The sequence below is a fragment of the Helicoverpa armigera genome, chromosome 19, assembly GCF_030705265.1.
Source record: "Helicoverpa armigera isolate CAAS_96S chromosome 19, ASM3070526v1, whole genome shotgun sequence".
NCBI lineage: Eukaryota > Metazoa > Arthropoda > Insecta > Lepidoptera > Noctuidae > Helicoverpa > Helicoverpa armigera.
Window position 1 is genome coordinate 622,583 of NC_087138.1, and position 16,406 is coordinate 638,988.

Below are 16,406 nucleotides of genomic sequence, written 5' to 3' on the forward strand. Positions count from 1 at the left end.
TAAACACACTGGCAACCACAAAATTATTTACATTAAATGACATTTTAGCAGATTTTAACCACGTCTCGCAAAGGCCTAATTTTATCAATAGAATATTTATCAATTAATAATTCAATATCTAAAATTTTGCCAGAAAAGCGGTTTATGTTCTGATGAAAGAGAAGGTTAGTACAATGCTTTTCTATTGTCTCACGAGCTGGTTTAAATATTCAATCACCGTATTGTTAGGTAAACTAGACAATGCTGATTCGTCGCTTATCCTAGGTTTTGTCATATTGTTATCTATGACACTGTTAATATTATATGCTAACAAAGAAGCAATCACATCTTTATATTTATTAGGAAAAAAATACATACATTCACTTGTCAAATGAAAATCACTAACAAACTTGTTAGTGTCAAAACAATAATTTGTCGCTATGACAACATGTTAGAGTGTACAAGAAATTGTTCAAACTATGAACATACTTATTTTGTTCGTCTGAAGAGCAATCTGAATATGGTAATGCACAAAGTATAATATTTTACAGATCTAGTTTTAGTAAGGCATTGATACCATTTGCAATGTCACTTTTCGTTAAATCAAGACTATCACCTATTAAAAGAATTATTTAATCGATAATAATCATTCGATTAATTTCAAATCGATAAGGTAGTCTCCCACCGTGGTGATCGCTCTACGTTCGTTTCCGTTCGCAACTCTATTAACGAAGTACGAGGACAGTACGGACGAAGAAGTATTTTTGGGTTCGCCATCGCCACGACTTAGATTAAACACGTTCACAGACTTCGCCTTTTTTCTGAAACAAACATAAGTAACCCGTATAAGAATGTTTCAAAATCATCACAAAAATACAGCCTCCGTAGGTATCATGGTATAAGTATAATAAGTATTAAAACTGCAAAGTGATTGTCATGTTAATAAATTGTAGTTCCTCGTAAGTAACGATTCAATAATATTATTTAGTACATAACAACTTAATATTTACTAAGTTAAAAAATATAGTGTTACTGTGATTTACATTTCCGAACATAACTGATAAGGAATAATAAAATGATATGGAATAATATACTACTCGCGTAGTTTCCGGTCAGTATGTGGAGTTGTGATGCGTTTTCGTCCCCAAGGACCTTTTCTTTGAGCTGCTATTTATTGGCTGATCCAGGTCCAAAGAAATTTTTATTCTGTTGACTGCTTAGGAACTTAGGAACACCAGCAATATCTGCTATCTGTCTTTGAGAGAACTTTGTATGTTGCAGAAACGTTTTGATTTCGCTTTTCTTTTTTGGAGCTAAATCACAACCCATGATGAACGCCAAAAAAAAAAAAAATTGCAATATGTGCACGTAAAATATGTCGCCAGATGTTGAGAGATAAATGAAATACTCAACTGCTGTCACATTAGAAGTATATTAATAAAAGATGGCAGAGTACAAGGGTGTCTTGAGCGGTTGCGACATTAATGCGAATGTAACGCATGTGCGCTGCGCGCTGCCTCCTGTGGCCGAATGTCGCCCGGCGGCGCCAAGCGACGGGTGCGCCGAAACAAAGCAATAAATTTTCAATAACATTTTTATTAATATGGAGTGTTACCCCTTCTAGCTCTAATCACGGCTCTTAAACGGTTTTTCATCGACCGTATTAACTTAATTATGAATTCTTGTGGTATACCGTTCCACTCTTCTTCAACGGCTGATTGCACCGCTTCTAGATGTGTGGGAGCTGGACTCGAACACGTCTTTTCAGCACATTCCATACATGCTCGATAGGATTGAGATCAGGACTACGAGCTGGCCACTCCATCACGTTAATACTGACGTCTTCCAAATAATTGCGAACTGTCCTAGCAACATGTGGCCTGGCATTATCATGCATAAGTAGGACTTCTTCACCCATAAGCCACGAAATCGGTCTAACATGATGTTCGAGGACTTCTTCCATGTATCGCTAGACTGTTAATCCTCTCGATCTAGGGCCAGAATTGGCCTCAGTAATGAAGAAAATGTCCGTTTTAGAATCGAGCATTATGCCACCCCAAAACATACACGATCCTCCGCCATAAGCGACACGTTGTCTAAGATAGCATCTTGAAAATCGCTCTGATGACCTTCTATCTATAGACTCTTGAGCGTCTTCTCGAAGCTGTTGTCCTGGCTCAACCGCGTTCAGCTGTCGATTTCGCAAAGATCTTGTCACTAGAAAGCTGTCATTACGGTCTGTTGTAGTACGATGGCGGCCGAAATTCTATTTTGTATTTTTACTGGCTGCATAGCTTTTGATTGCCGCCCATGTAATTTCTATTGGTTTAAGCCTTAAATCAGACCTTAAACTTTAAGGTCTGGGTGATAGGACGGCAATCGCAGAACACTGGTTGTATTCTGCCAGTATTTGGTCAATACTACATTTTTTGTGTTGATTTTTATATCATTTAATTAATTTGTATAATTGGGGTTTGAGCATAGTGTCTTCGAATGCTATGTGATTCTGCTTCGATGCTCTGGAGAGTAAATGATGCACGACGAATTGATTGTTACGTAGTTTAATTGTGGTAAGGTATTTACAAATATTATTTACTTGTCGAACAAAAATCTGGAATGTAATGTGGGTCTGTCTGTCCGTGGTCGCGCGCGCATGCGCTCTCGCTCGGTGGTTGAAGCGGCGATGTTGGAACCCCGGGCCTGCTGTGACGTCGAATCCGGAACACTATGCCCTTTTCCGACAACCACCTTTGCATGTCGGTTTTATTGGCATTCGATGTAGGTTCTGGATCGAACTGCTTATTGTGGTACGACGCGTAGTCGACAATTAAAACAGAATTTTGCGCAGGTTTGATATCAGCTGGTTGCGAAGCCTCTTCGTATAATTATCAAAATTCATGTTGTCTTGATAATCTCCCGACTTTGCTCCAGCCTTAAATAGGAGTAGCACATTGGGGACGAATCCAGCTTCAAATCCAGCATGCACTATGACTACACGCTGCCCGAAATTGGCTTTTTAAGCCCCTTCAAAGATTCATCTGACCTTGCTTTAGAACCTGTAATATGAGATATAATGATTATTTTTCATTAGTTTATGTCCAGACCATTTTACAGCATACAAACAATCGAGAAAAAAAGTTAATACTCGTAATGATTACATACCTGAATGAGTCATCTGTGTAAACAATTGGTCTTCTTCTCTATACTTCATCAGAGTCTTAAGAAATTCTATTCTTAGCAACCTGATATTCGTTTTTTCTAATAAAAGTCGCCTATTGTTTTCGGCTTTTTTCCACCTGAAACCTAAATTATTTAAAATCCTGCGCAGACTGCGCTGCGAACCATTAAAATTTAGGTCATTAGGTAGGTACTACCCATAAAAATTGCTCAAAATGTTTATTTTTATTTGAAATAACTTTTTGTTTTAAAATCACAATCAAAAAGCATTTATTCAAACTTGGCTGCAAGACACCACTTTTTGAACGTCAGAAATTTATATAAGACAGCTCCCAAAACGCCCACCCTTCACCACTTCCTATGTGTTTTGGATGTAGTGGCACAAAACAAATTTTATTGCATTCTCACAAATTAATAATGTTTTAAATCTATTGTTAGTATCAATTATTAACTATTTTGTCCCCGCCACAGTCTATTAATTAAACTACTTCTAGCCACACGTCCACTGTCTAAATCACTGATTGAGTTCTGGTTTCCTCGTTGTATAGTTCGTGTCAATGTCACTTCTTGTCTCTGTAAATGAGCTGGTAATTCTACTGGAGAAACGCCAGCTCGATTACATAATTATGTTATGTAACACACAACAGGCTTCAATAATTTTTCCCATCATCTCTGGATCATAGTGAAGAACACGATGAACCAATAAACACCTTTTTTTTTAACGACATCAAAAATCATCAAATGACCCCTCCCGCTGTGGGTTAGCAGCGGTGAGGGAGGGTCAGACTCTTACTGACTAAAAACCGTCGTGTTCCTTCATAGGCCTTTTATGTACCAGGGCCGCGGTATCTCTTTCGCACAACCCGCAGCCCCGGCAGGCCTTGGATCTGCTGGGCCCTGCTGGGGATTAAACTACCTCTAGCCATACGTCCACTGTTTAAATCACTGATTGAGTTCTGGTTTCCTCGTTGTATTGTGTGTCAATGTCACTTCTTGTCTCTGTAAATGAGCTGGTAATTCTACTGGAGGAACGCCAGCTCGATTACATATGTTATGTAACACACAACAGGTTTTAATTATTTTTCCCACCGTCTCTGGATCATAGTGAAGAACACGATGAACCAATAAGCACCTAAACCAGCCTTTAAGTATGCCTATGGTTCTTTCTGCTGTATTTCTTGCAGTGGCATGCAAGTTATTGTAATATTCTTCCCTTGATCCAGGCTCAGGGTTGCTACAGGGAACCATCATATTATTATATGGCCTTAAAGCGAACCCGGAGTCCCCTAAAATAAATAAGAACTCAATGTGAATTGACAATAATAAAAAAAAATGAATTTATTATTAATATTTCAATACACTTGGAAACAGGTAAAATTATAATGGTTGAAGTAAAGAAAAAATATTAAAGGCGTAGGTACCAAACAAATATAGTCTCTCCTGTATTATTGAGATGCTCCAAATGCGTTTTTATGACAGAGTTATTAAATACAAAGCTGTCATGTTTTGCACCTCCAAATGTTACATCCACATGCATTATATTTTGGTCTGGATCATTTATCTGAAAAAGCAAAATGAAACATCAAAATATGCTTAAAATGGATAATATATGGTCCTACAATAATTTTAATCAAAAGAAAAATACACTTACAATAACAGCATTTCGAGCATGATATACCTTTCTACAATAGTACCTTTTCTCATGTTCTTTGGGCCGAACCATTGATACCAAGGTTCTATCAATAATGGTTGTATTTTGAACTTTTCAGAAAATATATTTAAAAGATAAACAATTTCAAGATGTAATATGACACCTACTTTTCTTTGAGAGCTTTTGCCTTTCATTAGTATTTTGAGGAAATCGAATGTACTTGTTAACCATGTTATAGATGCCTTCGAGGTAGATGCTTGCGAGATTATAGGTTTTTGTATTCTCACATATCATTTTTTGGTAACTCCCACTAGCAAGAAATTCGAGAGTGTATAAAATCTGAAAGGATGGCAAGTTTTAGATATTTGTCAATTATATGGTAATTTAAATTACCATTGCAATACTTATTAATTCAGTGTAATAGGTACCTTAGTTCGGTTGCTAATTCCTCCTCGACGTTTTGCCTTTGTTAAAAATGGGGAAATTTCTTTTTCTAATTGTGCAATCAGTTCTTCAGTCAACCTGTATACCTTAAGTACAATTCATTTCTGGAAATAAAGAAATTCAAACATGATTAAATAACTTGTGAAACAAAATCAAACGACTAAAAATTTATTAAGTATCGTTACTTGACGAAATAACTAGTCATTGAAAATTGAAACAGTTAAAACGGGTATTTTGTTGCATTAAAAAAAAGCTGGTGTTATTTACCTTGAACAGGGGTGTAATGAATTGCATGCCTCCCATCTGCCCGAACAACCGCCCAGACTTTCCATATTGATAAGTTAAGTGTTGCAGCAACAATTCGTATGCTTGTTGTAGGTTCCTCATCAAAAGCTTGTAGAATTATTTCATCTACGGCTACACTGTGTTGGACGGCACTCACTCGAGGTTCTTTATGATGTAGGTTTCCTGTCTCTCTCAAACGTCGACAGGTTGTAGAGAAGGTTTCGTGGTGTGGTATACGTCGATCAGGATATCGCTCCTGATAAATTCTTCGCGCTTCGCAGATAGCCCTGCCTTATGCGAGTAGCATGTGGGCATACTCTTCGTTACTGAAGGAGATATTTTACGATCAACACCGAAAATAAACACAACAATAAAACAGTTTAAATGTGGATATAACAATAACAAGATTTAACAAACAACAAAAAAAAAAGAGAAGAATGTGAAACACACGGGCACTTCCAACAGCAGAGATAGTCAGACCTCCACTGACTGCACCATACCTGTCACATCCCGAACGTCCAACCCAATGTAAGACAGAGACAAAAATCTTTTCACATGAGCAAGAAAGAGACGAACTTTTTACCTGCGTTTACATTGACGGTTACTTTATTGCGTTCAAACTGGTTACATTGTTGTGTGCTGTTCGGTCGTGGCATAGTTGTATCCCTATTTTTACAACATAATAAATAATTTCTATGACATGAAGCATACCGTTAGAAAGGGTATTTTAACTAACGAACTTTTTTAAATAAATAAAGCTAAGTTCAAAATGGCTTTTAGTTTTGGTGGTGCAGTGTTGGTACAACACCGGTGGGCTGTAACGAAGGACCGTAGCGGGTGCAGGAAAATAACTTGGTCGGTGATTAGGCGAACCGAGACACAGTATGAGTGAAGCTAAAGGGTTTTGTGATAGGAAAAGGACATGCTGGATGGTGGACGTGCACGTTGTCGCAGGTCTGCGATGCTGTTTCCTCTACGCGTAGGTTAAACACAGTCACTCACGATTAGTTCTTGTGTGCCGGCTACACTAACACTGATTTATGCGGTTTTGAGATGAAGCGGTGCGGTTAATTAATTTTATTTTCACATAAAAATGCGGAGCGGTGTTGCGGTGATTCGAAAAGTTTTTGGAACACAACGGCGGGAGCGTTGCGGCGCTAGGCGCGCTGAGAGTTGGTGCGCGCTGCGCATCTTCCTTCTCTTTCTGGTATATTGTAGCGGGATAGGAGGGAAAGGGAAGGATAGCCAACTCATAATGTGCGGTTGCGGAACAATAAAATGTTAGAACAGATACGTTCGGAAATTGATTAGAAATAATATAGTTAATCAAATTAATATGTAAAACTTGCGCGAGCATTCTCCCCGGCTTTGAGGATATGTAATATTCTCAAAAGGAAATGAAAGAAATTGAAATTAAGTATACTAAGTAAACTAAAGCTAACATTAAATTTGAATTACGCAGTATTATTGTTATTATAATTGATCTAGTATTTCGGTTATCTGTGGAATGGGGTAAGTTTCCCCTATTGTTATATCATTTAATTTTCTGTAGTCGATAACGACTCTCCATTTGCATTGTCCTGAAGCATCCAGTTTTTTGGGGACTACCCAAATAGGCGAAGACCAGGGTGAGTTCGAAGGTATAATTATTTTTTGATCTAGCATTTTATTAATTTGACTCTCTACTTCCTTTTTATGACATTCGGGCATGCGCCTAACAAAAATAGATTAGCAAGTTGACAGTTCAATACAAAACAGTACTTTTGAGGCGCTATCTATAGTCTACCTGTCATATTAACTTATGTATGCTAACTTGCTAATATGTATATTTGTCTGTCACCTTAGGATGCTGAATATCTTCAAAACCACGAGGGTAACAATTGGTAGCAACTAAGGGTAGCTGGTAGCAATTAGTTAACAAACCTCTATATGTATTTCGAGAGGATCGGTGATTTATGACGGCGGTCCTGACGCAGACGATTTAGTGCTAAATTAACAAGCTTAGCGCTACGCTGTTTTTTGCCATCTCCCATTTTATTATTTATCTAGAAATTAAATAATAGATCTGTGAAAATAAACAACACCAACAACGGGTCCGTGGCTTAGGCCCCCAGTGGTTGAAAATTTCCGGTATAATAACTTGAGCTGGATCCTTGAATCGTATTTTTTTACCTTCAGGGCTTTATATCAGCTTCTATAAATCGCTTTTTTAATATTGTTGTAGATTGGAATTTCATTACTGTACTTTTCACTCTGTAATTTTGCAATTTTCGATTCATACATTTTTTGAATGGAGCCAAAATTTGTTGTCTTCTCTCTTTAAGTCATACGTAAGAATTTTGATGTCGTTTTTTATTAAATTCGGCTGACACTCAGGCTTATGTCCTTTTATCATTTGAACGTTGTCGCTTTCATTTATCAATTTTACTGCACCTCCACACTGGCCATGTCTTTTATTCACACACACCCACACACTAGAGTTTTGATTTTTTCTATGAATATTTTACGCAAATCCAGCGTGCAACAATGTTTTTTCATTAAGTCTTTTTTTAACTACATCGTAATTATTCCGCTCGAGCCCTTGCGAGTCACCTTAGCTCGTCATTGTGGGATGACACACTAAACTTTCGTAACAGTTGCATAATGCAATATTCAATAATTTGACTCAGGTGTGAAAGAGTCTGAATGAGTGTGAAAGAGTGAGTGAATCTCTTATTCTATTTAATCGGAAATAATCAGTCCAGAAAATAATATCCTTACAGTGAAAACGAAGACTTCTCGCTTACTACGTTGATCCATAATATATATAGACATTATACCCTTGCACCAATGTCGCCAGACCTACTCATCTTCTAGTCTTCATAATTTCTTCAGCATTATTAAAGCAATTTAAACTCATTTCCGAACCTCTTCGGCTTGGGATCGGAGCTGCATTTGGAGTAAAATACAGTTTGGATTTTTTTATTGTGCACACCATATTTTTATCTTCTGTCTTTTTTTTCTTTGTAAGAATACGATTATATGTAACTATTTCGTCAGATAATATTTTAACCTTAAACTCCTTCTTAGCCTCATTCTTGATTACTTGTTGAATCTTTGTTCTAACATCTTTGTCTACATTTGTGTCTTGTTCCGTTTCTGTCCGTTCTATCAAAATTTCTTCTCTTTCAACAAACAGATCATCCTCTAAAACAACAAGCATCGATTCTATGTCCTTGTCATGAATCACATCCATAGTGGAAGTGCTAGCACTACTGATTGATGGATTCAGCGGTATTTGAGTATTTAGGGACAAAGGAATGAAGTTTTCAATAATGCGACTGTTTGAAGATTGCGGTTTGGATTTTTTTCCTGATCCTTTTTTTTCGGAATTGATACAATATTGCTTGTAGTTTGCTGCTTATCTTTTTCGGGTCTATTTTCATTTTTTAATTCATCCGGACACACCCTTCTACCAGCTACAACATTTATTTTATTTTTCTTGTTTGGTTCAGTAGCCCCAGTCTCTGGCCACTCAATTTGAAGAATGTTCAGACAAGGTTAGACGAGTGTGAGTAATAGTAAAATAACATATATTTTTTATAAAGGGAGTGCTTTAGACTATCGAAACTCGGTATACTGTCTATTAGATCGTAACCTCTGTCCCTCAACTTTGCCTCGTGTCTCTTGTATAATTGTGGCATTGGGACATCTGTGCTTGCTGCCTCATTTTTTAAACTTAAAACTGTTTCGGCTATTTCGTTTTTCTCGAAGTTAGGTTGGCAAGAGTGCTCTTTATCTTTCATTATTTGCATGTCCTGATAAAAAGAATATAGCAAATATTATCAACAATAAGGTAAAGCATACATATACAATTTCAATAAATACTTATAAGGGTGAGTTTCCACTGACGTCAAGTTGGGGGATGGAGTGCAGAGTGTTTTCATTGAAGCAGAGTGGAGCGGAGCGGACCTTATTAACTGTAACAGATCCACAACATTTGAGTTTTTTAAATTTAATATTATAACATTTACTATACCCACAAATAAATCTACACATGGAGAAAAAAGTAATCGACACATAGGTATTATGACCCATAGTTTTTGTCATTTATTTATTTTCAAACATATAATTTACATTTTTAAATATTAAATATAAAAATAAAAAACATTTAAAAATATAAAAAATAGGTTGCCACCGATATCGGGCACAGTTATTATTAGTTATTGTAATTATTGCTCACTGAGTCCATTTTTTTATGTACACTGCTGTGTTTTCTAAATAAACCACTGAAAAACTCACTTTTCCTAGGCTAAAAGCACTAGGAACAAAACTTTTTGCAGTTGATAAAAGTTTTTCACGCGTCACACGCGAATCACAAGAATGCAATGGCGCCGGTTGAAAATTTGGCGGTAAAGTATAGCCCTGTGGTGACAGAAATTGGGAGGATATTCTCGATTTGTATACAGATATGACTGATATTCTCGATATTTTCACAGTATCATAGGACTGCTTCTTCACATCATTGCTGTGTTTTCGAAGACATATAATAAGTTCTAGCAGAAACATGGTGGGACTTTATTTTAGCACGAAGCAACATTGGGTTTATTCTCTCGATGCACCTCTAATGTATATACTCCATGAAAGCGAAAATGCTCACCCACATATGAGCGAGCCTGACGAATTTGGTATGTACCACAAGCAAATAATGTTAGTTCCTCTATGGATAGCCGCGGAAAGGAGAGGGTTGTCGCGTCTATGGGTACAAACCAGGCCTGTTTAAATTATGTATTCGTTAAAAACAGGCGCTCAAATATGATTGTAACAAACTGCTGTGCATGTATATTTTCTGTAAAGGGCGGAGTAAACGCATTCAGTAGAGAAGCTGCTATTTTAAAATCTGCCATTAAATTGCGACATCCGCGGTTAAAATATTAATGGCGGAATATTTTAAAGTCTCTCTTGAAACGGCCATTCACAGCTTCTACTACCCACCTGTTAATAGTGACACAGCGTGAACGGTTGGCATCAAGAGGAGATAGCTGTGATTGGCCGTCTTCTCTGGTTTCAGGCATATGACCTATGTATGCTTTCTGATGCAGACTATCCAATACAATAAAGATATCGTATTCGTTATAAAAAAATCATTAAATTCAGTTTCGTTCAATAATTCATTCATTATGGTGGCATCATTTGTAGTGGCACTATATGGTCCGCGTACATGTATTATATCCATGAGAGGCACAGAGGATAAATGGCTTTAATAAATTCTTATATTTATGAAGGGAATGTGCATCCTTTTGGAACTAATAATTACTACTTTTTTGTTTATATGTTGCATCAGCTACTGTGATTGCAGGTTTTTGATCAGCTGGTGCATTAGGCTCACCAAAAATGTGATCGGCAATGTATGAATTTCTTGCTGCCACTTGCTCCCTTCTTAAATGAGAAAAACCAAGAAATTGTGGAACATAATCAGTTAGCAAAATATTTCTTGTTACAGACATTAATGTCTCTAGAGTCCTTCTCGGAACTCGAAACAGACATGACAATCTGACCCCTGAATCTCCAGTCCTTAATTTACACAATAAAGCTCACCACAGACGATACGTACATTTAGTAGACTTCCTTTTGGATGCACTCCAAATGAGCAGTGGGCAGTGGGAGGGTTTTTTCTAAGTCAAACTTTAAACATTCAAAATTTTCATCAGTTTTTGCTTAACTCCTCAGCTCGCTTTAAGTGTTTCATTTTCTCTTCAATTTATTTTGTCTGTTCTTTACCAGAACTTGTTTTAATTTTGATGTTAAATGCGTCACATTTACTACAGGTATCTTTTTTGAGACCCTTGCACCGTGGGTTAAAGTATCTATAAAATATACTTTTTAGCTTAGATAATGAGACGGGATCTTTTGTCTTCAACTATGGTCTGCGTCTTGTGTCGTCGTCTTATTAATGTCGTCACTTGTCCAGTCGTCTTTGATTTAATATTCAAACGTCGGCTTTCAGTCGTTAAGTCAATTTGTCTATGTCTCCTGAATAAATCTTCCGCCAATACAGTACGGAACTGACGATGTGATATGGTGAAAACTGAAAAATATCACAAAACAGTTAAATATTGCTGCATTATACAATAGGTTGAAAGAGTTTTTTATACCATATTCTGTTGGTGTGTGTTGTTCTGTTGTCTCGCCATACCAGAATTGCCAAATCGGATCAGTGCGTGGCGACTACTTCACCTTGTCGAAGTTCTGTCTTTGTCAGTCTTGATCGAATCAGGTACGAATTCTCGGTTAAGTCTTCGTGTTCCAAAACAGTCAGTCTTTTGTTTTTTCAGGCTACGCTATGATAATGGACTATTATAAAAAAAAAAATCATAATTACAGTATGCCCACGGTGAAGCAGTGGCTGGATCAAGTCATAAACAATTTTGGACGGTCTCCACTATCACCAGTCATTAGTCTATTAGTTGGTCCGTCATAATCGGGTCTCTCATTTGTCTCAACATCAGTAAATCTAGTCGCCTCGTCCCCGACTTGTCTGTGAATTCTGTACGTCAGTGTTGTCAGTAGTCGAGGTTGCTTTGTCTTTTCCACTCCCTTGCCACTTTAAGAGAATTCGTCAATGACTACCTCTTGTGAAGGCATGTACATATAGGCTGGATTATTTATTATTAAAATAGTCAACAAGAGGTCGTATTTTACTAGGTCTAGTCGTGTCCCGGCAAGTCCTATTGTCGACGAAATGGAGAAATGATTTTAACAATAAAAACTGTTATAGGGCATAATTTTAGGAAAGTATGGCAAAATACCAAAACCATTCTACGTGAATTAGGCCTTTTCCTCTGGTAAACTGTAGACCTTGAGAGAGGAGACCTTGTAAAATGATTATAGCTACAAAGCTAACCATTTCGTCTCTGTCAGTGGTAGACCAATGGTGAAATCGAGAATGCGGAGCTATTTTGTTTTGCTCACGCATCAATGCAATTTTTTGCTCCGCATTCCTATTAGTCTCAACACACAGATGGTCAATAAAGTCAGTGTCAAAAGTCTTGTCGAAAACGTCAATAGCTCGAGTCTGGTCAGTCACCTCAAATGTTGGTCCTGAGGTCCCCTTGAATGTCTCACGGAAGCTTCCCAAAAAAGTCGTCCTGTACTTACTTCAAGCGAAAGTGTAACAGTCGTCAGTCGTAATGTCACGAAGAGCTTGGTCATTCACGTCGTCCTCCCTCCGTAACACTTCCGCTTGAAATTACGACAAGTCACGGTCACATGCGAGTTCAGCTGCAGCGTTACGCTCTTCTACAGTCGGGATAAGGCATTCATCAACGTCAATGTCTATGTCGTCGTCATTGTCTGATAAGTCAGCCACATTCAACCATTCGTTTATAAAATCCTCGAATTTTTCTACGTTTGCACCTGGAATTCAAAAAATACTTTACAAATTCTTATGATATGCAGGAACGGCATGGATAAGTGTTATGTCGTTCATTATTACCAATTTTCAAGGATAAAGAGATATGAGGCGTGGATGATGTGGTCACGACAACTTCTGAACCAATATCTAGAAAAAAAAAACAGAATAGTAGTTACAATTATTTATTTAAACCTATATAAATTAAATTATTACTCCGATTCGGAAGAGCTTTTCGGGTATGGTATTTTTTTAGTTCTCATCTGTTCATCGTTTCATTCTGTAACTCATCATCAGCCTATCGCAGTCCGCTGCTGGACATAAGCCTCTCCAAGTGCACGCCACTGAGATCGATTTTCGGCTTAGCACAACTCACTATTTGTATATTATCATTAAAATTTTAACTTGAGATTGCAGAATACGTTAGACCCGCTGCGTGATGCGCGGCGGGCATTCACTTTTTATTGGCCACTGGCCTAAACAATAATAAAAAAAATTACACTAATCTTTCCGTTGCATTGTCTTAAGCATCAAATTATGTAACTCTTGTTTCCTGATTTCTTTATTTCGAACAAAATAATGTTCTTTTTTTGCTATCTCTTGTTGAAGACGCACAAGTTCTAGTCTTGCAGCACTTAATTCGTCTATTTTTGCAATAACGCTGGCCTTAGTAGGTTTTAAAACCGGGTTAGTTTTACTTTTCAAAGCTTTTGGGTTCCATGTGCCCCATTTGTTATAAGAATCTGTAAAAAGTAATAAAAGGTTTAATTTATGTATTATGTAGTACTTTGTGAACTTTGTCCATGTTTGTAGGTATATGATGTACTACATAACATAATATTATCCGCTTACCATCAGGCGGGCCGTATGCTTTTTGCCACCATAGTGGTAAAAAGAAAAAGAAGATTGACTATACAAGGTGTATAGTTGAATTATTATTATATTATTTATTTATTATATTATTCAACTAACAATCAGTCACTAAATGAGATCAAAAATCAACTCTAATCTCATTTCTTTTTATTATTCGTAGATCATCCTTCTGTTTCATTGTGCCCCAGGTCTGGGGTTCATTGTAACACCCCCTGGGGCACGGTGAAACATGCATCACAATACGTCTAGAATTCTAGATAATGCGTAAACACAACATAATATAAAAACATATTCGAGGACATAGTAACGTCCACTAGCCCAAATAATATTTCTTCAAAATATTCTGTGGAAATGTGTGAATATCAGTCTGTCTTTTAGTCTTTCCGGTAAGACTCGGTGACGGTAAAACCAATTCAATATCTGTCTTTGACACCAAAGCCATGTCAGGTTCTAAAGGGAAAAAAAGCTATTATCTTTTTTATTGCTTCTTCTTAAATAACTTGTGTCATATTCATTATTTTCATTAGCTTCCGTTAATAATTGTCCTACATAAAACTTAAGTGTGCTTGCCTGGAAATCGATCCAAAACAAAATCATCAATAGATAATCTTCATGGTGATCAGTGGCACATCATCACCTTCTTCAAGATCAATTACAGATGAGTCGTCGTCACTTTCAGAACTTGAAAATAATATTTTGGTCATCTTCTCCACGTGCGCATTTTTTGCCTTTTTTGATTTTGAGCAATCTTTCTTAATTTTCTTTTCTTCTATTTGACGAGCAAGTTCTTCTATTTCTGCCTTTACGGCATCGGTTCTTTTCAATGTTGGCGCGAAAGTATCCAGAGCTTCTTGGACAACTTTTCCCGCGGCTAGAAGTTCGGGGGGATTTTGGCGTCGGAGAATTGTTTATGAACATTAAGGGTCTGTTTCACAATGTACCGATAAGTTCTGCACAAGTTCCGAATAAGCTATTTGTTACTTATTCGTAGGATAAACACATTTTTTGCGTTTCACGACTTTCGAATAGTGCTATGTGTCACATAAAGTCAGCGATAAGTTATGGGTCGGTTGGTGTTGTCAAACACACTACTTATCTGACACATAAGTAGTGTGTTTGACAGTTAAAATTGAATAACATTTTCTTTCTTTCGTTCGTGTTGTGTTTTAAACAATTATATACCTATTTCAATGGCAATGGACATTTTTGAGACTCTTGAAGATGAGTTTGATGAATATTTCGATAGACTCACAATACCACGCAAGACTCCAGTGTATCGGGAAATAATAAACTATATGGAGACATTAGACGAAACGGACTTCAGGGCACGCTTCAGACTCACTAAGAAAGCTGTGATGTTTGTGTATTCAATTATTGAGAAAGCAATATCTGTCCCTACAGAAAGGTAAGTAAGCATATACCTAACCTGCAGCCTGTATTCTTATAATGTCTCGGCTCCGTCTAGCTATTGTATATACCTACTGTAACTATACCTGATCTAACTCCAATATTTTTTGCAGGAATTTGGCTATAAAGCCAATTAATCGTCTACTGTTAACATTGAGGTTTTACGCGACGGGAAGCTTTCTTACAGCTTCTTAGTAGGTGATTTCTCTGGTGTAAGCAAAGCTTCTGCCAGTCGCTTTGTCTACCTGGTTTCACAAGCTATTGCACGATTGCGTGGGTTGTTTATCAAATTTCCAAGCAACACTGAAGACATCCAGCAAGAGTTTTTTAATATAGCTAAATTCCCAAGGCTTATTGGTGCTATCGATTGTACCCATGTACCCATAAAATCTCCAGGTAATATATATTAAATAGGTACTATGAATGGTAATGTAAATAAAGGATTATTTGTCAAACTATGTACCAAATGATCAAATTGAGCTGTTTTTATAAATGCTGTTTACATTATTTTCAGGTGGAAACAATGCAGAAGAATGGAGAAACAGGAAATCACAATTTTCTTTTAATGTGCAAACTGTAGTGAGTGCAAAGTTAAGGATCTTGGACATAGTGGCTAGATGGCCAGGAGCAGCTCATGATCAAACAATATTTAATAATTCTTTTATAAAGCAACGACTTCAAAATGGAGAATTTAGAAACTGTGTAATTGTTGGTGATAGAGGATATGAAAATACTTCATACCTACTTACTCCACTACAAACTCCTATGACTCCAGCAGAACATCTGTATAATGAATCCCAAATAAGAAGCAGAAATGTAGTAGAAAGAACCTATGGGGTTTGGAAAAACAGATTCCCTATTTTATCAAAAAAAATTTTGCTATCTGTATCTCGTGTACAGGCTGTAATAGTGGCATGTGCAGTGTTGCACAATATAGCAATAGATATGCGAGATGACCATTTTGAAGCCATTTACCCCGTGGGTGAGCCAGATGAACACGATGTTGTGAATCAAAGTAGTCTAGAAAATGTGGGGGATGCAACAGTGCGAAGTAATTTAATTAATGATTATTTTGGTTCATTACTTTAATAATGATAGTCATTTATAGGCATTTTGCATTCCATTAATACAGTAGGTTATTAAATGTATTCTGTGTTAAATAAAAAACGATTTATTTTTCAAATTTATTTAAAAAGTATT

The 16,406-nt window shown here is 36.9% G+C and overlaps 1 pseudogene; it reads left to right on the top strand.

Annotated features, from left to right (window-relative positions):
• Positions 1-10,106: 10,106 nt before the first annotated feature.
• On the top strand, positions 10,107-16,365 carry LOC135118190 (putative nuclease HARBI1; annotated as a pseudogene).
• The last annotated feature ends 41 nt before the right edge of the window (positions 16,366-16,406 follow it).